Here is a 26,791-nt window from a genome sequence, read left to right on the forward strand (position 1 = left end):
AAAGGGAACATGAAACCAATGGGAGTGAAAGTGAGAGATGAGAGAGATCAGCACAGAAATAATATACTGTACTCAAAAATTAGAGTATACAAATTTCATTAAAAAGAACAGGAGTACTTGTGGTACCTTAAAGACTAACAAATTTATTTGAGCAGAAGCTTTCATGGGCTACAACCCACTTCATCAGGTGCATAGAATGGAACATATAGTAAGGAGATATTTTTACATACAGAGAACATGAAAAGGTGGAAGTTGCCCTACCAACTCGAAGAGGCTAATTAATTAAGATGCGCTATTATCAGCAGGAGGACAAAAAACCTTTTGTAGTGATAATCAAGATGGCCCATTCCGGACAGTTGACAAGAAGGTGTGAGGATACTTAACATGGGGAAATGGATTCAATTTGTGTAATGACCCAGCTGCTCCCTGTCTCTATTCAAGCCCAAGTTAATGGTATCTAGTTTGCAAATTAATTCTAGTTCAGCAGTTTCTCATTGGAGTCTGTTTTTGAAGCTTTTCTCTTGCAAAATTGCTACCTTTAAATCTGTTACTGAGTGACCAGAGAGGTTGAAGTGTTCTCCTGGTTTTTGAATGTTATGATTCCTGATGTCAGATTAGTGGTCATTTATTCTTTTGCGTAGAGACTGTCCGGTTTGGCCAATGTACATGGCAAAGGGAGTGGCTGGGTCATTACACAAATTGAATTTATTTCCCCATGTTAAGTATCCTCGTACCTTCTTGTCAAGTGTCTGGAATGGGCCATCTTCATTATCACTACAAAAGTTTTTTTTTCTCCTGCTGATAATAGCTCATCTTAATTAATCAGCTTCTTAGAGTCGATATGGCAACTTCCACCTTTTCATGTTCTGTATGTATATATATCTTCTTACTATATGTTCCATTCTATGCACCTGATGAAGTGGGCTGTAGCCCACGAAAGCTTATGCTCAAATAAGTTTGTTAGTCTCTAAGGTGCCACAAGTACTCCTGTTCTTTTTGTGGATACAGACTAACACGACTGCTACTCTGAAACCTGTCACTAATTTAATTGAGGATAGTCACATCATGCAACTCTAGGAAGGAGGGGGGCAAGTATCTTTTGATTGTTTAGGGACAGGTAAAGCGACTCTGAGAAAGGGCTTGATCCTGAGAAATGCTGAGTGATTCCTAACTTTGGTGGGAGTGTGCAGGGTGAGTTGTGCCCATCTGGAGGTGCTCAGGCAACCACTCCCAGGATCCGGCCCAAAACAAGAGCTGATTTGGATTCCTGCCTGTTTCTGAGGTGAAACCAAACTTCTTTGCAGGTTGGAAAAATGTTGGGCCAGTTTCTGTGTTTGAGGGGTTCTTTTCAGTGCAAATTCCCGGGCACCTGTTGTCACTGGTTAGGAAGGGAAAGGAGAAGGGTAGTGTCTCTGCTACACACTGCATGCTTTAGGGGCATCTTAAGTTTATTGGTCGGCTGATATGGTGATGTCAGCTGAAAAAAGGGCTAGGGGCCCAGTCCTGGGCCAACAGGAGTTTCGTGATTGATCTCAGTGGGAGCAGATCAGGATCCCAGCTTATAACTCCAATAAAATTAATAAAATAACATCAGGCCATATGGTGTGATTTAAACAGTCCCACCTGGAAGCAGGGGGGCATTGCCCTTCAGGGAGATCCAGGAAGTGCTTGGGAGCCACAATCCCTCTCCAGATTTTCTGGACTATTGAAGGAATTGCACATGCTGTATCTTACTTTGGGACAGTAGATCATGTGTGCCCAGCCTTCCTCCTTACATTGGCATGACTTGTCAGCACATCCTTAAATAATGGGATTGCTGCTGTGCCTGATTTCTGTATGCAAATACAGAGCGAGGCTGCTGCTGCTACCCTCCCTCCCACTGCATGCGTCCCTGCATGATTTAGAAACAATCAATCAGAGGAGAGGCGAAGGAAGACTGCAGATTAGCAGCTTCAGCAAGGGCCTGATCCTGATAAGAGCTGTATACCTGTAGTTCCCACTGAACTCCGTGCTCACCCCTTCTAGATGAAGCCCTCGCAAGGAGGCAGAAAACAGTGACAAATCAGAAGCTCTCCTTTTAAATATTGCTCTGTGTGAGTTTAGTGCATTGAAATTCTCAACTGTAGTGCTATATTGTGTAGTAACTGGGGCTTGGAAATGATCAGTTATTACTATTTAAGAATTACCCAGCCTTGTAGAAAAGATAGAATGGAGGGCTAAAAGAATAAAAATCCGAGATCTAATGGGTACATTTCTGCAAAAGGAAGCTCAGAGTTGCTTCAGCCTTTTGCAAGAGCGTACCGCTGGTGTAATGAAAGCGACTTCCCCTTTATCGCTGGCTGTCAAAAAGTAAATGAATTAAAAGTCCTGATAAATTAATATCAAACATTAATGTTATATGATGTTCCAGATACAGTAGTAAAATAGGGAACATGATGGAATCCAATATTATAATTCAAATGCATATGAAAGGGAAGTCAATTGTAAGTGGTACAGCTTTGGGCAAAATATACAAACTTTCAAGAGAGGGTTTTCCTTATGAACAGTCCTGTTAGGAAAGAAAGGGGTTGCATTCATACTGATTTCTTTTAGGTTAAGTGATAAAGTGAAGAAGTAAGGCTAATGTTTGCAGTCAAGCATGCTTATGCTATCAAGTTAGTGGAATACACCTGTGCTGAACGGGGTACTAAATAAAAGGAATTGAAACCAAATAGTGTGTTTATATGGACAATTGACCATAGAGTAAAATAATTAGAAATGTAATTGTTTGGTTAATAATCCACAAACTCAGCCAAGTCAGGGTTGGCAACCCTCCAGGATTGTCCTGGAGTCTTCAGGAATTAAAGATTAATCTTTAATTAAAGATTATGTCATGTGATGAAACTTCCAGGAATATGTCCAACCAAAATTGGCAAGCCATCCCTACCAAGGTCCAACCCATTGCAATTTAAACAAGGAGAATCGCTTCAGCTGTTCTGGCTTGTTGGAGCACAACAGTTCTTGAAGGGACTCTGCATTGTATAATGAACTGTCGAAACAAGTTTAAAAACAGTGAAGAATATGGAGGAACTTTGTATAAATTATATTAACTTTAAACTGGATATTTCAGCAGCTAGCGGAGTGTTGATGGAGAAACTGAAAATTGAGCAAGCATAACTTACAAGAACTCAAAAACTGATGTCTCATTCCCTGATGGGATGGTGAGAGAGGACAACTCTCCTTTTGGTTGGACTTTTTGAATCTTCAGAAGTATAGGTCACCATCTGATTTGTCCAAGCCAGCACCGTCAAGAAGAGGAGCCAAGTTGGATCACCCAGCAGAAATTGGATAAAATGGTCCATCTCCTTCAGCATATTGCTTTCTCAAAGCTGAAGACACCTGGAAGAGAGAAGACTGAGGTCCTCGGCCAGCCACCTTTGAGTCCTCCTGGTGACACTTACAATATTTATCTTGGATAGGAACTTTCAAATGTCTCTTTTTATTTTCCAGCAATTTGGGTTGCCCATTAGCACACTGGGAAAAGACTATAGTTGTGTCTGTCCTTCACTCCACCGGTTTTTGCAGTGTCAGCTCCTGCTCTGAATGATAACTGAGCTGAAAGCTGATGGATGAACAAGATCTCATGATAAACAACACACAGACTTCCTCTCAGGTGATAACCCATATCAGCGAATTGATTAGTTCCTGAAACTGAGTACCTAATTAGCAAGGAAATGTAAGTGCTTGTGTGTCTACTGTGGAGATTGTCACAAACTTCATGTGTGTCTTTGTTTTGTAACAGGTGCCAGTCAAGATTGTTGTAAAGTAACTTTAAAACTGAACAAGTTACTTTTGTTAGCTAAGAGGGATAGCTCAGTGGTTTGAGCATTGGTTTACTAAACCCAGGATTGTGAGCTCAATCCTTAAGAGAGGGATTTAGGGCAAAAATCTGTTTGGGGATTAGCCCTGTTCTGAGCAGGGGGTTGGACTAGATCACCTCCTGAGGTCCCTTCTAACCCTGATATTCTAAGATTGTAGAACTGTACTTGTGTGTAATTTATGGTTTCATACTGCTTTTCAGGTTCCAGGTGCACTTAGTCTGTCATAAATGTTGGAGTTTTGTGGGATAGTTAGGAAAGTCCGTCAGATCCTGGGGCTAATATAATTCACTGGGAAATAGGTAACAAGGGTTGACTACTAATGATCTGTTGTGTAGGAGACATTGGTGAACTGGCATATAAGTATCTGACCAAATTATCTTGTGATCTGCCTTTGGATTATTTTTCCTCTGTTGTGTTAGCAACACAGGAGTTGATCACCAACTATCACAAGTGAAGCCCTATTCTGTGGGACTCAGTCAAAAATCTAAACAAAGTCACCTTCCTATGGCAATAATTGAATGTGTTATTTTCTATGGTGGTTGTGTGATTTGATTCAGAAACCCTGAATGGTTATATCGACCAATTTTCTAGTTCATGTTAGCCAAATTGATACCTATAATATGTATGTATACCAAAAGATTTTCCATTGTATTTTCACTTTTTCACAATTTATCTTTTTTTCTCAAAAAATATATTGGAGACCATTTTTTCAAGATTATCCCTCTCATTTCGGTAGGAAAAAATCCACTTTTTCCTATTTTTTTTTATAAAGTTTTTTTTTCTGTTTGTTTCCCCCCCCCCCACCCTCCCCACTGGAAAAAAAAGTTAAAAAAGTGAAAGAAAGTAGGAGGAAAAAAACCCAACATTTTCATTGACTTTTTTATTCTCCTTTTTCCCAGTAGGAAAAAAAAAATGTGTGGAGGAAGGTTTAAAGAGTGCGGGAAGGTGGGATTGTTCAGGGAAAGTGGAAGTGTTCAAATACATTTTTGCATCAAAATTTCATTGAAAAAACAAAATAGTTCAAATTTGCCCTTGAAAAAATTGTAATCAGAACCCATTTTTCAATGAAAAAAATTCTGGCAATAAAATTTCAGCCAGCTCTACTCAGTAGCTATTTGGGGAAGTAAAGATTATAATTCGCTCTCTTACAGGTAATCCTGTGCTGCCCTTTATACTGGTGAAAACTAAAAATCCTACTTTGTACAGAATACATCATTTAGGTCCTAATTCTGCACTGAGAAATCCACAGAGTCTGTCTGCTTCCCTCTCACTGCACGATCAGGGCCTTGGGAATTGAAGAAAGAGGAAAAGAAACCTCTATGGGTGGGTTGAATGAGTTGTTACAGCAGAAAAGTAAAAGAAGAAAACAGGATTAGAAAAAAGGTGGGAGGGGAGTGGTTTTCGAACTTTTTACGCTGGGTACCCCTTTCCAAATAATGTAGTCTACTGCGTACCTCCATCTGAGATAGGGTCATAATATACCTATGAAAACTGAAAAAAAAAATAAAGGTCTGTAAGGGATAACACAATGCACAAGGCCTGGAGTATGTTGTTCTGGATAATATTATTATTAATTAATTATTATAATTTATTGTAATGAACAATTTTATTATATATACTTTTGCTTTGGATGAAAAATAGCACCTCAAACAAGTTTCTTGTCCGGTGTGGTGGTGTGAACCTGTAGTTCTAGCTACATAGGAGGCTGAGGTTGGTGGATCACTTGAGCTCAAGAGTTCTAGGCTGCAGTGTGCTATGCCAATTGGGTGTCCAGTGCCACTGAGAGCCTGGCCAGTGGGTGGCTGAAGGACTGGCTAGAACAACACAAATGATGTGTTGTGATTGGTGCTCTCTCTCTGAAGGTCTGATTGATCAAGTTACTAGCTGTTGTAAATATTAAATTGTCAAGGTTATTTTATTAAGTTTCAGGGGGTAGCGGTGTTAGTCTGTATCCACAAAAACAACAAGGAGTCCGGTGGCACCTTAAAGACTAACCAATTTATTTGGGCATAAGCTTTTGTGGGTAAAAAGCCCACTTCTTCAGATGCATGGAGTTAAAGTTACAGATGCCGGCATTATCTAATGACACATGAAGAGAAGGGAGTACCTGACAAGTGGATAGAACAAGAATAGTTCTTGAACAAAAAACCTTCAGAAACAGACTTCAAAGAGAAACAGCAGAACTAAAATTCATTTGCAAATTTAACACCATTAATTTGGGCTTGAATAGGGACTGGGAGTGGCTGGATCATTACAGAAGCAGCTTTTCCTCTCCTGGAATTGACACCTCCTTATCTATTATTGGGAGTGAACTACATCCACCCTGATTGAATTGGCCCTTCCAACACTGGTTCTCCACTTGTCAGGTACTCCCTTCTCTTCATGTGTCATTATATAATGCCTGCATCTGTAACTTTCACTCCATGCATCTGAAGAAGTGAGGTTTTTTACCCACAAAAGCTTATGCCTAAATAAATGTTAGTCTTTAAGGTGCTTGTTGTTTTTGTCATTTTATTGTAATTAATTAAAATGAAAGAAGCCTCTGTTCTGGTCTCAGGCACTCAGAACGAACATAACCCGTGAGAGCCTGTTTGTGACTAAGCATTAAAAAATGCCAGTCATGTATTTTTGTTGATAATAAAACAATACAGGAAAGGAGGCAAAGAAAAGTTCACTATCTATGCATTCCTACAGCTGACTTGGGTGATAAGAATATATAGCGTTGGCATTTTAAAATTCTTGCTAACATACAGTACTTGTTGATATTAATTAAAAATAATAATAATAAAATGCTTACCTATCAGTATGATGGATGTCTCTGCTTTTTATCACACAAATCACTGACGGCAGGGAGCATTGGAGAGAGAACTTCCCTCGTGAATCACTTTCGGCCTTTAATCTCTGACGGTAATTGGTCTTGATCACCGTGAGAGCAGAGGATCCAATCTCACAATGGTACGTTGTGGAGAAGGGCATCAGGAACTTGACCGCCCATTGTGACAGGTTCAGGTAATCTTCCATCCTTTGTGCCCGAAAATCTGCCGAAGGTTTGCGTGTTAACTCTTATTTAAGCCCACTGTCAGAAGAGAGATCTAAACGTTTCTCCTGCACATGCACTGACAGATGAGGGATTGGGAGAGATTGTGTTGTCTATGCAGGCATTTGCATTGTCTATGTAGGGGAAATATTTTCTAAGTTGCTGGCTAAGTTGTTGCAAGTGCTCCATAATGTCAGCTTTCACACTCCCATCACTGCATATTGCCATTTGTTGTGAGACCTTTTTGCAGTATTAGAAAGCAGTCAATCACATTTCTCTTTAAGCAGCTAGCCCAAAATAGTAGTTTCTTAATCATGGATTCAGTTTTGTTTTGTGTTTTGAAAATAGTGATGTTTAAGCCCTGAAGGCCTAAATTGAGCTCGTTGAGGCAAGAAAAAATGTCTGCCAAGTAGGCTAATCACTGAAGCCGGGCAGCATCTTCCAAGCAAGAGGACAGTGCAAAGGGGAGTGGTTGGTAAAAAAAAAAAACGTAAAGCTCGCTGCACAGCTCAGAGTCATGTCAGCACTTTGCCACGCAACAAGCAGTGAACCTCAGTGTGCATTAGTAGCATCAAATGGTCACTTCCCATTTCATCACACGGTAGCAAAAATTCTCAAATTTAGAGGCTGAGCCTTAGCAAAGTTAACCATTTTGACTGCATTAGATAACACTGACGTTAAGTATTCAGGCATTTTTGGGGAAGCAAGGACCTCTTTGTGGAGTCTGCAGTGCACCGATGTGGCTTCTCTTGCTACAGCCTGGATACAAACTACAACTCCACTGTGCTTTCCCGTCTCTGAGTTTGCCCCATCAGTGCAAATCCCTACACAGTGGGACCAGTCAATTCCATTCTCACTCAGGAAGTTATCAAGCAGTAAAAAAATCCCTTCTTCTGTTGTTCGGGTAGGCAGGGGCTTTCATACATATAACTAACATAAACCAAAAGATTAGCTAGGCTAGCTAAATCTGTGGACTTGTCTAGTTGCAGAGAATGATAGTCACTGTTTCTAATGTGAAAGAGAGACCATTTTCAGCCATATCAGCACTGCACTGTGACACAGTGTTATCGGAGAAGAGTACGGTATGAAGTTTTTCCTGCTTTTCCACGGAGCCATTGAAAAACTGAGTTGGTTTGTCTTTAAATTGATTTTGTTTATGTAGCGCCCCCTCTCCACCCGGTTACCTTCTTTAATGCCAATCTGCTTACAGGTTTTGAGGGACAGGTCTGGGTTCTTCTGGATCCTGCCACCCACTCAGCAGGGTGTATCTTCTTTATTTTTTCCTATGAATTTATTTGGCAGTGCCTCCACCCCCCTCGCTCCTTCCTATCAGGGTCACCAGGGCAGCTTGGGAGGAAAATTCTAACCTCGGGGTAACCCCCACTTACTTGCCAGCTAGTTGGAGACTCCCAAGAAATAACACAAATACATACAATGTATTCAACACAGTAATTATATTAAACAGGAGACAAATTTAAAATAACAGGGTAAAACACTATTCTTAGGGTCACTGGTGCCCACGCTAATAATACCCGTGACTTTCCCCAGTCATGGGACCTGATGTATGAAATGTAAGATTAGTGTCCTGTTGGTACGTGTACTTTGTTGGGGCCCTTCATGACCTATGACCACGATATCTTCTCTGCAGTGGTTTAGCAGTGCGGCTGACTGGGTTCAGTACAACCTAAAGGACTCGCAAGTGGGAGGAGGTGGTAAGTCCCTCCACAGATTTAATATGCAGCTGGTTATAAAATCCCCAAACCCTCACTCTCTGGCTTGAGGACACAGTTCAGGGAGTAGGGGGTCCCCAAAACAAGTTTCCTGACTGACTAACTAAAAGATGGTGCACTCACAAACTCCATGAATGATCCTCAGGTTCAGAGCTGACTCTGGACTCCTCAATCACTGCAGAGGGGCTGATCTCTGCCGGCCGGGATCCTCTTCAGGCACGGGTCAGGCTGCTTCAGTCCCAGGATTTCCCCTCACCACAAAGTGGTGTAGGGCTCAAGGTGCAGATTACACAACTACACTAACATCCAAACTGTAGTCTCCTAGCCCAGCGTCCAGACACACACACAGGAGGCAGCAGCCCTAGACTAGCAGTCAGAGCAGAGCTGACCATGTGGTGACTGGACTCACTTAGGGAGCTGGAGGGAAAACTCAGCCTGGCTGGGGAAGTTTCCCAGCAAAACTCTACAAACTGGGAATCATCAGTGGAGAGGGAAAAGCCCAGCTGAGGGATCTGGCTTTCAGGTCCCTAGAGGCCAGTTCTCAGGGGGAACCCTGCCTGCAGGCCTGGGACTCCCCAGCTCCCCACACAGCCAGTCCTGCCCTTGCCCGGGCTGGCTCCAGACGGACTCAAAAATGGCTTCTCCCCTTTCCTGAACTCCTTAGGAGGGCCTCTTACTACCTATTGGTTGCCGGGCAAACTCGGAGTCTGCCTTGACTCCCCCTCCGTACCAGGGACAGTGTTCCCCTTCCTGAGCTGCCAGCAGACAAAGCCCCAGGAATCTAGGTCATCTCCTTGGGGGTTACATTTAGTCTCTAGATGCCAGCAAAAAAGGGATGAGTTAAGACTGTGTGGTTTGATCAATCTCTGATATCCAGTCTCCCCATTCCATATAAATCCAAGTTCACTGTAACTTTCATCAGACTTGCTTCCCCCGCCCCCATTCTTTGTCCTGCTCTGTTGCATGCTTCCCAGATTGAACTTGTAAATCAGGCATGGCCTCCTCTGCGTTCGCGCCCCTACAGTGACCAGCAGTAGTTGAATGAGCTGAAAATGTGATTGCACTGGCCTCCTGCTGATCTCTATTTGTTCCACCCTTTGCTAATGTCCAAGTCTTGAGCCAGCGAGCCATATTTTTCCACTGAACTGAAGCCTAAAAACTCTTAACTCTGACACCAGATGTCAATAGCGGCTTGTAAGAATGAGGCGAATTAGACCTCATTAGCGTTAACCTCGCTAATGAGCCCTAATTGGCCTCACACTTGTAGCGTTTATACGTGTTTATAGTGTTAACCTTGCACAGCAGAAATGAAATGTACACTAAGGCGGCTGTCATTTTAATTAAAAGGAGATTAAACATTGATTAGATTGCAAGTCTTACTAAATAAAATGCGCTGTTTGCCACTACAGGATTTTTCTCATGTACTTTCTGACAAGAGCTCACATACCCCTAGGGTTACATGTACCTCAGCTTGAAAACCACTGATCTAGGGAGTCAGTATAAATGATATAAATTATAAATGACATAAAGCATCCAGCATAATGGCACCCTGGTCTCAGATGGGGGATTCTAGATGCTACCACAATATAATCAAGAAAGAGGGAAATTAACATATTTCTAAGTGTAATAATAACAAGAATAGTACTTTGAATATCTGTGCAATGAATATGTAAGACAGGGTGGCTGAGGTAATATCTTTTATTTAGGGTGGCCAGATGTCCCAATTTTATAGGGACAGTCCCGATATTTGGAGCTTTTTCTTATATAAGCTGCTATTACCCCCAACCCCCATCCCGATTTTTCACACTTGCTGTCTGGTGACCCTACTTTTGTTGGACCAATTTCTGTTGATGAGAGATGAACTTTCAAGTTTACACACAGATCTTCTTCTATTGACGCCATCTGAGCTTCTAAAAGTGTTTTACAAATGTGAATGGAATAAGCATCCTAATATCCCGGTGAGGTAGGTGAGTATTATCACCATCTTTCAAAAGTAGAGTGTAACAGGTCCCCGAAGATCCATGCCTTCAAACCCTTATTCTCATGAAAAGCAACAGAGAGTCCTGTGGCACCTTTAAGACTAACAGACGACTAACATGAGTAGTTCAAGTGGAATAAATGGGAATATTTGCTTAAGTACAAACAACTCAAATGAATAAATGTTTGATGGCTGCCACCTTGGTCAACACACCAGGGATTGAATGGGGAACTTCAAGAACTAAAAGCAGGAACTGCTACAATTTGAGCTAAAGAATCAGTCCTCTGTAGGTGGGACTATAACAGATTCATTTTCTTTGTGGATGGTGCAGCGCATGACTTGTAACACTAACTCATCAATGAGTTACATTTGCAGGATTTAGCGTCAAGGTGACTTGCCTTCGGTCACACAACAAGTTGGTTTCAGAGCTGTCGAAAGAATACAGTTCTCTAGACTTTCAGTCTCATGTTCTAACCACTAGATCAGATTCCTTCCTATGTGAGAGTCATATGACAAAAAATGAAAAAGGAACAAAAGAACAGGGGTGGAAGAAAGAAAAAGAAATTAAGCAAAAGATTGGTGCTTCTATTTGATTGCACAGGGCATTTCTCTGAATGAGCAGTTGCGGAGGTTCTACAGTAGGTTGTGAAAATGACAGAATTAGTTTCCTTTTCTGTGTCACTAGGAATCCCCAAGATGAATCTGATTGAAACAGTTTGAAGAGTAAAATGGACTGAGTTTTCATCCTTTGTGCTGTTTTGGCATTTCACTTCTCTTGGAGAAAGGAAGCAGACCCACCAGTTTCATTTGCCTTTCTATTCAGTTTCCAGTTTGCAGTCAGAGAGTGCAAACACGGCCGGGGAATACTGAAACCCCAGCAAGACCATTTTCAATTAAATGTAAAAGAAGGCACAGATCTTCAGGTCCAGCCAAGCTACCCTTGGAGTGTGTGCTGAAGGGGACGGGGGCAAACATGACATTCAGCAGTTCTCCAACCTTGAGGGCAACCAGGGTTGGTTTATGTTCCAGCATAAATTAGAGCAGCCTCTGATTTATTCTGGTAGTAAATCAAGCCCTTGGGAACTGTTCTAGTGCTCCAAGGGTCTCCAGAGAGCAAATCCTACTTTTGGCGCATCAACTCCCTTCTCCCCAGGATGCTGGGTAGTGGTGCTGGGGAAACCAAGAACATGCTCCAGTCCCACCTCCAACTCAGAACTTTCCACTTCTGATGTTTCATGTACCACTTGCTAGATAATAGCACATAAGAACTCCATGCCTGTGAAATTACTCTAACTCTTTATTAAGAGACCTCTTTGCAGAGATGTTGCAGGTACAGCTAGAAATCCAGTCAAGGGCATACACTCTGGTTTCCTGTGCCTGCTCCAAATGTTTCCTTCCTGCAACCTGGGCTCCAAGTTCCATGTAGGTTGTTACTTCTTTCCTTCAATGTTTTTCTTGTGGCTGAATGGCTCATCTAGTTCAATAGGCTAGAACCCATTATGGACACAGCGAACACTTTCGAATATATTGCTTAGTGTGCCCTCAGTTGTTGGTAGTGGCTAGTGACTTCTTTTCAATGAGCTGTTCAGTGATTTGGGGTCAGCGCAGATCTTCCATGTTCTTGCCACTACTAGGCTACGGATCTACTCTGGGTCAGCTTCGAGAGGTGTCGTGATGAATGTAATGTAATCTTTGAGGATCTGCCAATTCCTTCTTCATATTTCTCCAGTCTAATATTGCTGTTTGTCATTGTTACAGGGGTTACACTGCGACAGGCTCCACAGTCCAGTGGGAATCAAGCTGGTTATTGATCTAATAGCATACCTGCAAATGCGGCCTTTGAATGACTGGCAACCTTCTTCTGCAGCATGTGTATATTGACAGTTGTTGGGTCTGCTACAGTCATCCTGCCAATGTCCTCGTCTTCATTGGATGTCCTCAGTTACTGCATGTGCTGCTCCATTTTCCTTCCTGGGGTAAGCTGCAGCATGGGGACACAAAGTGCTTCTGTTTCCCACAACCCTGGCCCTGCTACCCATAGACTGGGCATTTTTCTTTCTGCCTTTCTTTGTGTTTTTTTGTGGTACTTATCAGGGTGCTGGAACGAGGGGGCCATGGCCCCCCACCTTTAAAAGTGGAAGGGTGATGCCCAAGGTCTGTGGGGGGCAGGATCAGGCTTGGGGGGCAGAGGGAAACTGCCCCCCAGCATGAGTCGGTGGAGCGGAGTGGGTTGGGGCCAGGTCGCTCCACTTCCTGCTGTCTAGTGATTGTTGGGCGGGCCCGACCTCACACTCGGAGTGGCGGGAAGTGGAGTGACCCGGCCCCAGCCCGCTCCGCTCTGCTCCCCTGGCTCCCAGCTTTGGGACTTGGGGGGTAGGAGGGGACCACCCCCCAGCACTTACCAGCGGCGTGACTGGGAGCCAGCGGAGCAGAGCGGGCTGGGGCTGGGTCGCTCCATTTCCCGCCGCCTGGTGAGTGCAGGGTGTGCCCGACCCCTACTGCAGTCCCACGGGACGTAGCTCAGGGGAAGGGGTGGAGTGGGGGTGGGGCTGGGGCAGAGCAGGGGTGGGAAGAGGCAGGCGGGGTAGAGCAGGGGTGGGGGCTTTGGGGAAGGAGTGCCATGATTTTAAAACCAAACTGGCTCTTCATTAGTAGAATTATTTACTGATATGTTAGTATTCCAGCCATGTGCACACAGACTGGCTTCTGCTACCTCCTTCAAACTCTTCCCTCCTTCAGCCTCTGCTACTCTCTCTAAGGAGTTTGCGACACATGACACGCAGCCGGGCTTGAGAGGAGACACAAAGGGCAATAATGACTATATCACCAGGGGATTCCCCTAAGCAAAGGGAATCTCCAGTTACCCTTTTTGGTCAGGCTTCTGTGCCCAGGGCATTAGGGAAGCAACACATTAGGGACAGAGCAAGGGCTGAGGACCTGGGTCTAAACCAGGGGTTGGCAACCTTTCAGAAGTGGTGTGCCGAGTCTTCAGTTATTCACTCTCATTTAAGGTTTCGCGTGCCAATAATATATTTTAACTTTTTTAGAAGGTCTCTTTCTATAAGTCTATAATATATAACTAAACTATTGTTGTATGTAAAGTAAATAAGGTTTTTAAAATGTTTAAGAAGCTTCATTTAAAAGTAAATTAAAATGCAGAGCCCCCCAGACCGGTGGCCAGGACCCGGGCAGTGTGAGTGCCACTGAAAATCAGCTCACGTGCCGCCTTTGGCGCGTGTGCCATAGGTTGCTTACCCCGGTCTAAACAATGAAAATGTTTCTAGTCATATTAACATTTGTGAAGCTATCTCTCCCTCACCTCCCTGCCCCCAGGAAACCCTAAAATTGGGATGTAAACTACCTGACAGGATCCCCAAGTCCTTTCCTTTATTTAGGGGGAAAAAAGGTATTTATGAGCTTGTCTTCTGAAAGGGACAAGTACATCAAAGCTGTGCAGGCCTCACGCGATGTATCTGCAAAGTATCAACGCCTAGAGAATGGATTCTAAATATACATTTTTTTGAAAATGAAAACCTACTACATTATCATAAGAAAGCAAAGAAACAATAGTTACTGTCTTCCACACATTCTCTTTCAACCTACTTTGGTCAGCGGTGTTAAGAACAATTCTCATCCGAGCTCAGAAAAGTCAGGGATCATGGGGAAAATTTGTGCTTTTGACCCAGAGAATAATGTTGCCCTACAGGTCAGAGGGGTTGGCCAGACATTGCTTCTGGAACTGCCCCTTCCCAGCCCAGCCCAGCCCAGCAGGGAAGTAGGCCTTCATCAGCCAACCTTTGTGTCCAATGAAGTTTTGAGAAGATGATTATGGGCCAGATCCTCGGCTTAGGAGCATTGGCAGAGCTGCATTGACTTCAACAGAGCTATAGCAATTTACACCAGAATCTGGATCTCCTTTCTATAGGCACAGTTGTGACTCACACGAGGTGCCTGTAGAGGGAAATAACGCCTGGCCCCTATGCCCCATCTTGTGTGAGTGGGTCGGGAATGGACACAGTGTGGGCAGAGTTTTGATGTGATCAGGAAATAACCTGCACCAGATAAAGGCCTGGCACCGATTGTTTTTTCCCCCTCTTGAAGCAAGTGATGATATGGACTCAGACAATCACACTACGGTCCCCAGTCGGCTCCAGTGCATAGTTGCACTGCCCTTGCTAGAGGCTTGTGGCAAAACCTTTCTATCCTCAGGGGTGAAGATGGGTTGAGTTGGACCCTGTCCCGACGGATTAAATAAACCTCAGGGAGCAAGTGCAAAGGAGAATATTTATTTTTTTCCACCCTCTGCTGCCCAGAGTCTGTATTATTAAATGTTCCTCCACGGAAGAGCTAAGAGCTAAACAATCTGCTGTGCTGCGTCTGCATTGGCCTGCCTTCCCCATGTGTCTTGTTAGTCCTTCAGAAGTAAATTACTGCACGCGAACAGAGCTAGTGTTTACTGCAGGCACATCAAGAGGCTGCCAAAGATACACAAAGTGACATCAGTTAGGCATATTTTTTTCGGTCCGGGGGAGAAAAAAACAAAACAGAACAAGAGGATCCAGAAAGTGATTTTAGACATCACAGAAGGGACCAGATGGTTCCTGTTTCTTGCACGGCTGCATGGGGAGGAGCAAGTAGCCATCTGCTGCAGTTGAAATCCCCTGCCCTCTGGGGAGCAATGCGTCCCAAAAGAGGTGGAAAAGGGCAGGGACAAGCTACCCCACTTTGCACTGGCCCCGGGGCTAACAGGCCTCTGAGAAGGGGGGAGCTGATGCAACATCCTTAAGAGATATTGCAGCCTGCTCACTGAATGGAGCTTCTTGGGAGACCAGCCTTCCCCAGCTCCCCTTTGGGCAGTGCAGTTGTGCAGCGGCCTCGAAACGCCCAGTATGTCATATAAATTACCTCCCCCCAAAACGCAGAAAGTTCAATCATACAGAGTGGCAAAGGGGCATTAGGAATTAGAGGCCAGGGGCAAAAGATATGCCATTATTTTAGTCTTGAAAAAAGAGAGAGGGAGGGGCAAGAAGACACAGGAAAATCGCACTAGACTCAGTGAAGCTGCAATGTCTGCCACCAGATTCAAACTTTTCCCACAGTCTGATCATATCTAGATTCCTGCTTTATGTTCAGGTGCCCCTCAAGTCCTAAACAACCCACTTGCAGAGGAGAAAGTTCTTGCATCAAGCATCTTGCAACAGAAAGGAGGCTGTTGAGACATGAGAGAAAGGACTTGGGAGGGGAGCAGAGGAGATCACGTAGTTCAGTGAGTAATCCCGAAGAGACACAGGAATGGGAAGAGTATCTGCAGTTACACTAAATAGGATGAAATTAAGAAGGACTCTTAATCCTCATGATTCAGGGCATAAGGAAATCATTAGCTGAGATCAGGAGGAAGTATCATCCTATTATTTAATATTGCATAACTGGATGCTGTCTGAGAATTTAATGTTCTCCTCTTAAGTTTCCAGCACAGGTCACTGATAGAGGCAGCAAATGGTAAGATATTGGACTAGAGGTACCAGTTGAGTTTTCTGGCATGGCTCAAGAACACTGAGGGCTTTAAAGATTTGTACCAAGACCTTGAACACGGCCTGGAATTAGATGGGAAGCCAGGCGGTGAATGAGGCAGCTATGTATGTCAGTCTAGGCTGCCCAATAACAGGGTTGATGTATGTTAGATCAATGGGAGATTCCTCATGGCCTTCGCAGACAAACCCAAGTAGAGTGTACAGGCCGGCTTGGAGGTGACAGAGGCAAGGGCCATCGTGGCTAATCCTGCTTCTGAAAGAATGGGGAGCAATCTCCTATGTAGCTAAGAGTGGGAAAAGCTGCTATGTGGGGGTCAGAGATGAGTCCAGAAGAAGACAGACACTGTGCGCCGCTGTGACCAGCAGAGGCCAGATGCTCTCAGAGTGGGCAGAGATCCAAAATCCTGATGCTTCCCTCTTCATACCAATATCTCCTACATTTTTCTGGGTTGAGCTCGAGTTGTAGCCTTTCCAAGCCACTCAGGCACTGGGATGTTTGAATAATAGCCCCGTAGAGTCACCATGTGAGTTGCTGGCAATGCACTTGCTCGGGTGGGAAACTCCCAGTTTGAATCTCTGTTTTGCTTCCACCAGCACACCCTTTATGCAACTGTTGGCTGCAGTTATAATGAATATACTTGCCCCTATGATACCTACCATTGTAAAATGTGATAGCCAGAGGTTAAGAAATGAGTAAATACAGCTGGATAAATACAAGAACACAGGCAGCTGAGAATGGTGATGGGTGAACCTCAGAAAGTTCAACATCTGGGAGACCCACCTCAAATATTACTCTGGATTCTGCAAAACAATCAAATTCTCAGAAAAGCAGTAAACTCTGTTAGCTGCAAGCCATGAACTGGTGCCGACAGCAAATACCACAAGAAAACTCCATCTGATAGCATTTTGGCATTTCCAGCTTTGATCCATGCTGCCAATCACACATTTCAAAATCTGAGAAGTTTTTTGGAGGGTTAGAAATGGGCAAGGATTCTGGGGAGTGGTTCTTTATTTAGCAGATGTTTATTTTCCAAGCCCTCACACTGAGGTTCTGGATGTCTCAGTGGAGGGCAACTGCATCTGGATTTCCCCTCACAGGTCCATCAGGGCCACCCACTCTTGGCTTCCAGCTCCCACACTGTTACCTTTATGGGTGGAGACCCTTGTCTCTCTCCCTTCTGACTGGGGTATTCCCAGGCTACACAGTGCTCTGTCTTCACTGTGTATTTCCTAGCGAGACAGACTGCCTAAACAGACCTGCTTGCTTTCTTTTCAGAGACTGGTAACAGAGTGGTTGTTACAGATACAAGTAACCTCTTCGTTGGTCCTCCAATCTCTGTCTGGGTGGATTTTTGAAATATGAACAAATGTCCAGGAAGTATGGTATTTCCATTCTTACTTCCGTGCTGCTGTTGGCCGCGGTGCTGCTTACAGAGTTGGGCAGCTGGAGAGTGGCAGCTGTTGGCTGGGTGCCCAGCTCTGAAGGCAGCACGGCCACCAGTAACAATGCAGAAGTAAGGGTGGCATGGTGTGGTATTGGCACCCTTACTTCTGCGGTGGTGCTGCTTTCAGAGCTGGGTGGCTGGAGAGCAGCAGTTGCTTTATTGCCTCTTTTCCCCTTCAGCTCTCCCTCCCCGGGCAGTGTCCTCTCTTTGGGAACTCGAAATATGTTCACTGTAGGTTACATGTTCATCAGAGCTTCAGCTCAGAACAAGCATCGAGTCTTGTAAGGCCTCAGTAAGCGAAATCCTTCCAATCCCCCTAAGGATTGGGAGCCTCCCTGGACCAGAAGTCCTGTCCATTTGCTGGCTCAGGAAGAGGGCCTGGAGTCAGTTTAAAACTCAGGCTTTTTATCCAAAAGTCTTTGGCTTTTGATCTCTGGAGAATCTAGGTTGAATTAGTGTATGCATATCTCCCCCGGAAGTGGTTTCAAAGACTGGAGGAAGTAAATTAGCATCCCCTCACCCTACAAGAGAAAGTACATTTGATGCCACAACAACACATACACAACTGCATTTTGAATACAAAGTACGCCAAAGATGTTAATCCTAGTTCAATTCAATGTAATTCAATAAAGTTTATCTTAATTCCCTTAGGTTTCTGTCACCCTGGACAGTGTGTTCTATCGCTGTGTCTTCGCTGGCACAAAAATGTTCCTTTGACGGTGAGATAACAAACACGTGCAATAGCTATCTTCTAAAATCCTAGGTGGTGATAAGGCATCCACAGCATTTTCTGTGAGGTAGCAAGGTCAGCCCTATCCCCCCTTGTGATAGCCGGTTTAAATGCCACACTGTCTAACAATGGGGTAAGAAGAGCCTGAGCCCAATTAGGCCAGTAGGCAGCACCTGGAGGGGATTAGGCAGAACTGATGATCAAACCCAACTGGAGAGGAGCAGCGTTCTGAAGGAAGGAACACGGGGTAGTGAGGGAAGGCCATGGAGGAGACCCAGAGGAGAGGTAGCTGGGAGTTTCTTCTCCTGGACTAAAGGCAGAAAGAAGCCTGAAACTTGGAGCTAATTAGTAGGGACTGAGCCAGGCAGAAGCCTAGGAGTCTGCACCCTGAAATAAAAGCAAGAAAGACACTTGCTGACATGAGACTGAGCCCCAGCAAGAAACGCTGCAGAAGGAGGGTGCGGGACTTGGGAGGGAAGCTGTGGGAATCGGTGAAGGGAAAACCCTGTGTATGGACCGTTAAATGGTGAAGACTACAGGAGATGGTGAGTCTCACTACAGCAGGCAGGAAAGAGAATCTGTTGTGTAATGGAGACTGAGGAAGTACCAAGATGGCAGGAGCTGAGGGGTTCTCACAGTGGTGAGCCCCAGAGAGGCTGGGAATTGAGTGGGACTAGAAATACACGAGGGGGATTTCTTTGAGTGGTCTATGTCAGTGGTTCTCAACCAGGAGTATATATACCCCGGGGGTATACAGAGGTCTTCTAGGGGTACTCAACTCATCTACATCAGTGTTTCTCAGCCTGGGGGTTGCAGGATGGGTTTAGGGGGGTTGCAAGTACAGGGATGGCATTAAGAGTTGCAAGCAGGGCAATTGCCTGGGATCCCATGCCACAGAGGGCCTGGCACAACTAAGTTACATGCTTCAGCCCCGCCACCTGGGACTCGGGCTTCAGATAAGGCACACGAGTGAAAACCAGGCTCAAGCATCACACTGAAATGTAAGTACAATATTTATATTCCAATCACTTTAATTTATAATGATATGGGAAAAATGAGAAAGTCGGCCATTTTTCAGTAACAGTGCGCTGTGACACTTCTTTGTATCTTTGTCTGATTTTGTAAGCAAGTAGTTTTTAAGTGAGGTGAAACTTGGGGTCTGCAAGACAAATCAGACTCCTGAAAGGGGGACAGTCGTCTGGAAAGGTTGAGAACCACTGGTCTGTGTTGAAGATCTTCGGTGGGGACCCATAGGTCTTAGTGACTGCCAGGAAGAGGGGTTGAAGGACAGGGGTACTGGAACAATTTGTATAGTAGGGGTGCTGAGAGCCATTGAACCAAGCTGTAAACCAGATATGTAATGGAAATCACTTCAAGCCAGGGGGTGCGGCAGCACCCCAATTCCAGCACCTATGCTGAAGGGACTGAACTCTGGCTATTATTTTATGTGGACTTGGGCCTGGAATACCCCAGAGGGGTGTGGAACCAAATTGTGTCCTGGCCAAAGGGCTAAGTCACAAGAAGAGGTGGACCATCACAGGACTGGAGTGACCATCAACAGGGAGTGAAACAGAGCTGCTATGCCACACCCAGCCACAAGGGGGCATGCCTTGGGTAAATACACTCTTCTACCCCCACTCCCCCGCAGCTGGGGTTGACCTCACTTTATTTACATCGCAGTAAAACTAAAGTGTCTTGTCCCCACTGTTTTTAGAGCCAGACAGCTAATGAACGTTAGTTATCCTTCCAGCAAAACACACCTCTTTTTGTCAGTGATGACAAAGTCTCAGTGTAGCTCTAGGATAGAGGAGTGTCTCCTCATTGCTTTGTGGCCTGCTCTCTCTGTCTATGCACCCCAAAAGCACAATGACTTTGTTTTGTTTTTGCATCTTTCCACCTCTCTCTTTTTGCTTACAAGGAATTGGCTTCAGGGTGAAGTGAATACCTTCGGCTCTCATTGCCTGCAGTGGACTGTAACTGTCTCCCAGGATCAGGTACCTGTAGGCATTCAGACACTATGAGTGGGTGTGTGTCAGGTGGCAGATGTTGCTAAATTGTAACTCATGGTTGGTGTAGACAGGGAGCTTTGCGCTCGTCCCGGAGCGCGAAAGAGATGTGGAAATGTATTCTACTGAAGTTGTTGACTCTAGAAATTGCAACACATAAGTAGCTATGTTGAAATGGCATATGAAAGTTTCAGTCCGGATCACAGGGCATGCAAATCAAACAAGGCTTGGGACGTTGTGCATTTCAGGCCCTGAGATCCCATGACCCACCATAGTTTACTAACAAATAATACAGATGGCTGACCAAGAAAAGGACAGCTCATACCATGACTGGAGGGGTATATGGGGGGGTGGGGGAACAATTAAAAATAAAGAGAAGAAATTATTGCCATGGCGCACAAACTAGGTTGTCGTGGTTCCAAATGCAGAAGTGAAACAAGTGCTTCAATGCGGGTATTGGTCATTTGTAGAATGAGTAAGCTTTCTTCACTCATTTAAAATGATCTGGTTTTAACGCCTGAATTTAACGCTCTGAACTTGCTCTCAGAGCAGATTCACATGTGTGACTGAGGAGGCAGTCAGAGCTGGAAAGCACGACGCATGGAGAGCAACACCTTTATACTATCATTACAGAACATGCTAAATTCCATGCAGCTGTCACCTTTGGGACTTAAGTGGTTCCTTCCATTGGAGGATCTCAAGGTGCTTTGTAAATAGGAACTTACCAGGCTTGACGGCATCTTGGGACATAGGGATTCCCTGAACCGTTTCACCCATCCCTACAGGGAGTATGTTGCTTTAAATGATAGCCTTAGAAAAATGCAAAGCATCCAGCCATTTTTCTGACAAAGGGAAGCGTTTTAAGGAGCAGAAGGCACCCTTCCCCGAATGGGATAAGTGGCATGGACCTCACAGAGATCCCCCTCCCCTTTGCCCCTCCAGTGAGTTTCCTGATTGCCAAGTAAGGCATAGGCGGAACTCAGTTTGAGTGAGCTATGCGATAAAGATTTAGGAATAACTAATATCTCTGCAAAGACCAAGATCCCTTCTCCAGCAATTCACCTAATGGTCAAATGGCTAAATGTGCTGGCTAATTTACTCACTGCAAATAAGCCAGCCATCCCCAGGTCCAGGAACATTGAGCCATGATTTTCAAAAGTGACAAATGATCATGTGACTCAGTTTTAGGGGGCCCAACCTAGGTCACCTTGAAAGGGACCTGATATTTAGCAAGTACTGAGGATCCACCCTCTGAAACTCAGGCCCTTTCAGGTGTCTCAGGTTGGACACCCAAAATTGCTAGCCAGTTTAAAAAATCTTGTCCTGTGTTCTAGTCCTCTTCTAACAAGCATGCTGCTTGTATAGCCAAGGTTTGATACCTTTTATTTATGGCAATAGTTCAAAACTAAACCCCCTTGGTATGTAACTGATAATGGAGTGAGTAATTCCAAATAGCTTCCACTTCAAGCATATTTTTTTTTTTAAATCCCACCTCCATTCTGCAACATAACTTGATGTTGCCAGACACCATTGGGATGTAAAACAAATCACATTGCAACACCCTCCCCACAGAACCCATGTTCTGGGGATGGAGTGAGGGTCAACAAGGGAACTGGTCTATTTGGGGAACTGGCAACTCTCTCCTTGCCACACTCTACTGATGTGCTTCTGGGGGCTAAAGATCACCCTGGTGCGGTGGTTCCTTGTCTGGGTGATGATAAATGATGGCTTAATGCATTTGTCATCCCATCACAACCCACGGTGTTGGGTCTGCTGAGCCTGAACTCATATTGACAGCTCCTCAGTGGGTGTAAATCCATGCTGCTCTATCGGCCACAGTGAGGTTAGGCTGTTTTCCACCAGCTGCAGGTCTGCACTGTCTGATAGTGGCTGAGTTCAGACTGGCAGAGCTTGTTCAGATGGGCCCAATGTTTCCTCCACACTCCACATCTTTTGGTAACAGATTAACTAGTATAAACTTCCTGTCTATTTGTTGACTATACCTAATTAAGAACATAAGAACAGCTATATTGAGTCAGACCAAAGGTCCATCTAGCCCAGTATCCTGTCTTCTGACAGTGGCCAATGGGAGTGTTTCAGAGGGAATGAATAGAACAGGAAATCATCCAGTGATCCATCCCGTGTTGCCCAAGCCCAGCTTCCGGCAAACAGAGGCTAGGGATACTTCAGAGCATGGTTTTGCATCCCTGCCCATCCTGTACAGTCAACTGAGAAGAGGAGTGGATGGAATTTAATTTAGCTGCAATGAAACCTGGGAGGGTTATCCTGGGACTCTGTCTTGATGTGAAGGAAGCAGAAACTCTGCTAGGAAGAAAATTGTTTCCTTCTTGCTCAGTGCTAAATGTAAAAGCAGGAATGTTTGCACTTCCTCTATTCTATTCCAATGATTCCATACCACAGAAATAAGTTTTGAGCTTCCTTGCCAGCTACCCATGAAGAAAAGTTGATCACAATCTGCTGAAGCTGTTCATGACCCTCTGCCCAGGCTACGGACCTGTTCCATTGCACTTCACGTTCAGCCTTTGCCCCCTCTTTTAAAAGCCTCTTGTTTCTCTGCTATATTCTTCTTTCTCTAGACTTTGCCCATGACACACCTCATAGACTTTAAGGCCAGAAGTGACCATCATGATCAAATAGTCTGACCTCTGCACACTGCAGGTCACAGAACCTCACCCACCTACTCCTGTAATAGACCCAGAACCTCTGGCTGAGTTACTGAAATCCTCTAGTGATTTAAAGACTTCATGTTACAAAGAATCCACCATTTACTTTAGTTTAAACCAGCAAATGACCCATGCTGAAGAAGGCGAACCCCGCCCCCGTCAGGGTCTCTACCAATCTGACCTGGGGAAATATTTCTTAGTGACCCAAATATGGCAATCAGTTAGACACTGAGCATGTCAGCAAGACCTACCAGCCAGACACCTGGGGAAAAATTCTCTGTAGTAACTCGGAGTCCGCCCCAGCTCCAGCATTGGGGATTTTTGGTATTCGCAATCACAGATGGGCCACATGCCATTGTAGGCAATCTCATCATACCATCCCCTCCATAAACTTATCAAGCTCAGTCTTGAAGCCAGTTACATTTTTGTCCCCACTATTCCCCTTGAAAAGCTGTTCCGGAACTTCACTCCTCTGATGGTTAGAAACCTTTCTCTAATTTCAAGTCCAAACTTATTGATGGCCAGTTTATATCCATTTGTTCTTGTTTCAACATTGGCACTTAAATATATCTTCTTCCTTCCTGGTATTTATCCCTGTGCTCTATTTATAGAAAACAATCATACCTTCCGCTCAGACTTTGGTTAGGCTAAACAAGCCAAGCTCTTTGAGTCTCCTCTTATAAGGTAGGTTTGCCATTCCTCAGATCATCCTAGTAGCCCTTCTCTGCACCTGTTCCAGTTTGAATTCATCATTCTTAAACATAGGAGACCAGAATTTCACACAGTATTCTAGATGAGGTCTCACCAGGTACTTTGTATAATGGCAATAACACTTCTCTGTCTCTACTGGAAATACCTTGCCTGCTGCATCCTAGAATCGCATTAGCCTCTTTCATGGCTGCATCACGTTGACAAGGTTCATAGTCATCCTGTGATCAGCCAATACACTCAGGTCTCTCTCCTCTTTTGTTGCTTGCAACTGATACATCCCCAGCTTATAACAAAAATTCTTGACATTGCTCTTAAGAACATAAGAACGGCCATACTAGGTCAGATCAAAGGTCCATCTAGCCCCGTAACCTGTCTTCCAACAGTGGCCAATGACAGGTGCTTCAGAGGTAATGAACAGAACAGGTAATCATCAAGTGATTCATCCCCTGTCGCCCGTTCCCAGCTTCTGGCAAACAGAGGCTAGGGACACCATCCCTGCCCATCCTGGCTACTAGCCATTAATGGACCTATTCTCCATGAAATGATCTAGTTCTTTTTTTATCCCTGTTATAGTTTTGACATTTACAACATCCTCTGGCAAAGAGTTCCACAGGGTGACTGTGCGTTGTGTGACGAAATACTTCCTTTTGTTTGTTTTAAACCTGCTGCCTATTGATTTCATTTGGTGACAACTACTTCTTGTGTTATGAGTAACACTTCCTTATATACTTAAGTAAATAACACTTCTTTATGTACTTTCTCCACACCAGTCATGATTTTGTAGACTTCTATCATATCCCCCCTTAGCCATCTCTTTTTCCAAGCTGAAAAGTCCCAATCTTATTAATCTCTCCTCATATGGAAGCTGTTCCAACCCCTAATCATTTTTGTTGCCCTTTCCCGAACCTTTTCCAATTCCAATATATCTTTTTTGAGGAGGGGTGACCACATCTGCGTGCAGTATTCATGGAAAGATAATGGATTTATATAGAGGCAATATGGTTTTTTTTGTCTTATTTATCCCTTTCTTAATGATTCCTAACATTCTGTTTGCTTTTTTGACTGCCGTTGCACATTGAGTGGATTTTTTCAGAGAACTATCCACAGATACTCTAAGGTCTCTCTCTCTTAGCACTATTAAATTTCATCCTATTTCTATTACTCCAGTTTTCAAGGTCTTCCAGATTTTCCTGTATAATATTCTGGTCCTCCTCCATTTTGGCAATACTTTCCAACTTTATGGAAATTTTATTAGCACACTCCCACTTATTGTGCCAAAGTCATGAATGAAAATGTCAAATAAGACTTACCCCAAGACCGATCCCTGAGGAACTCCATTAGTAACCTCCTTCCAGCCTGACAGTTCACCTTTCAGTGTGGCCTATTGTAGTTCCCCTTCAACCAGTTCCTTATCCACCGTTCAAATCTCATATTAATTCCCATCTTCTCCAATTTAACTAATTGCTCATGTGGAACTGTATCAAAGACCTTACTGAAATCCAGGTAGATCTGATCTATTGCATTTCCTTTGTCCAAAAAAACCCAGTTATCTTCTCAAAGAGATTAGCTTGGTCCAGCATGATCTACCATTTGTAAAACCACGTGTTTTATCCCACTTTCTCTTGACCTTTATGTCCTTAACTACTTTCTCTTTCAAACCTTTGTTCCAGGATCTTGAGGTCAAACTAACGGGCCTGTAGTTTCCGAGATCACTTCCCCCCCTTTCTTAAAAGTAGGTACTATATTAGGAATTCTCCGGTCATAGAATAGCACATCCAAGCTTACAGATTCATTAAAAAACACCTGCCTCTTGCTCTGTTCTCTTCCCTTCTCTCCCTGCCCACCCCAAATGTGCTCTGAATCATTCCAATCATTTTTAACTATCTTTAGTATTTGTCGTCTCCTCCTTCCACATTCCAAACTCCCATTGCAATCAATAGGGAATACGCATGTGCAAGGATGGCAGTAACAGGCCCTATGGGTTTTCTTTGCTTGTCCTTAACACTGTTCTCCCTCAATCTGTTTCCAAGGGCCTGATTCTCTCCTCACAGGCGACAATAGGGGAAGTAGGGTCTTATTGTCCACTATAAAATACAACCAACTCCCATTATCTTTCATTGGAATGGGAATCCTGTGGCAAGAGAATAAGATGTGAGGGTACAAGTCAGTGCAGAAAGGAAGTCTTTCTGTTCTCTCTCTGCGTATTTCTCCTGTTCTTGCCACTATCTCTGCTTAGTTCTTCTCTCCCTTATCTATTCTATTTTTGTCCCTGCTAGATCATCCCTTTCACGCCCTGATTCATTCAGCCTCAGCCACTACTATGTTCCATCCTTGCTTGGTTCTCCCTACTCATTTCTCTCCCTTCTGTGTAACTGACATTGGGGGCGGGGGATCCTTCCCTGTAGTCTTGGATGCCTTACAATGTCTTGCTGCTGTATCTCCCACTCGAGCTGCTTGCAAACAGCCTGCCGGCGTGCAGGTCACACCCTGAGCATCTCTGGATGGCCACGGTTCTGGTTCAGCAACTCTGAGCCCAGCAGCCTGTCAGCATACCCCAGCCACGTTCTGGCTTCCACCAGCCTTGATTATTATGCACAGGGTGGCAACAATACACTCCCAGTCCTGAATTTCCCCCAAAAAACAACTCTCCTGGACAGTTCAGATACTTTTAGGCCTGGTGTCCCTGTAAGGGAACAATAGACAGTAACTTGCCATCTTAAATAGTTACCCACAAAGTTCAAAACACTGGATTAGTTTTGATTAAGGAACAAAAAAAGTATTTCTTTGTAGTTAAATAGATTAAGTGAGAACAAGTATTAAAATCAAAAATGGTTACAAGAAAAATAAAGACAAAATGCTTCCCAATATGAAACTTAACAGACTGGACTTGGTTGAAGGTGAAGTTCTTGCCACAGGTTCCAAGTATTGTTGCTGGCCAAGTTTCAGGTCAGGATCTGCCCCAAAGTCCGTAGGCTGTTTCTTTTGTCATCTTAGTTGGAAAAGAGAGAGAGAATCATAGAATATCAGGGTTGGAAGGGACCTCAGGAGGTCATCTAGTCCAATCCCCTGCTCAAAGCAG

At 44.2% G+C, this 26,791-nt stretch overlaps 1 long non-coding RNA gene across 3 annotated transcripts in view; it reads left to right on the forward strand.

Annotated features, from left to right (window-relative positions):
* The first annotated feature begins 2,919 nt into the window (after positions 1 to 2,919).
* The window catches only part of LOC135976520 (uncharacterized), a 62,626-nt gene continuing 38,754 nt past the window's right edge, over positions 2,920 to 26,791 (forward strand). Inside the window, exons 1-3 of one of the 3 annotated variants that reach the window (XR_010593710.1) lie at positions 2,920 to 3,715; positions 6,711 to 6,869; positions 12,364 to 12,581. This is a non-coding gene — a long non-coding RNA (uncharacterized LOC135976520). Of the gene's footprint in view, positions 3,716 to 6,710; positions 6,870 to 12,363; positions 13,119 to 26,791 lie in introns of those variants that run through there. The other 2 variants (XR_010593709.1, XR_010593711.1) reach the window with 2 other exon arrangements.

This window comes from Chrysemys picta, chromosome 18 (genome assembly GCF_011386835.1).
Source record: "Chrysemys picta bellii isolate R12L10 chromosome 18, ASM1138683v2, whole genome shotgun sequence".
Lineage (NCBI taxonomy): Eukaryota > Metazoa > Chordata > Testudines > Emydidae > Chrysemys > Chrysemys picta.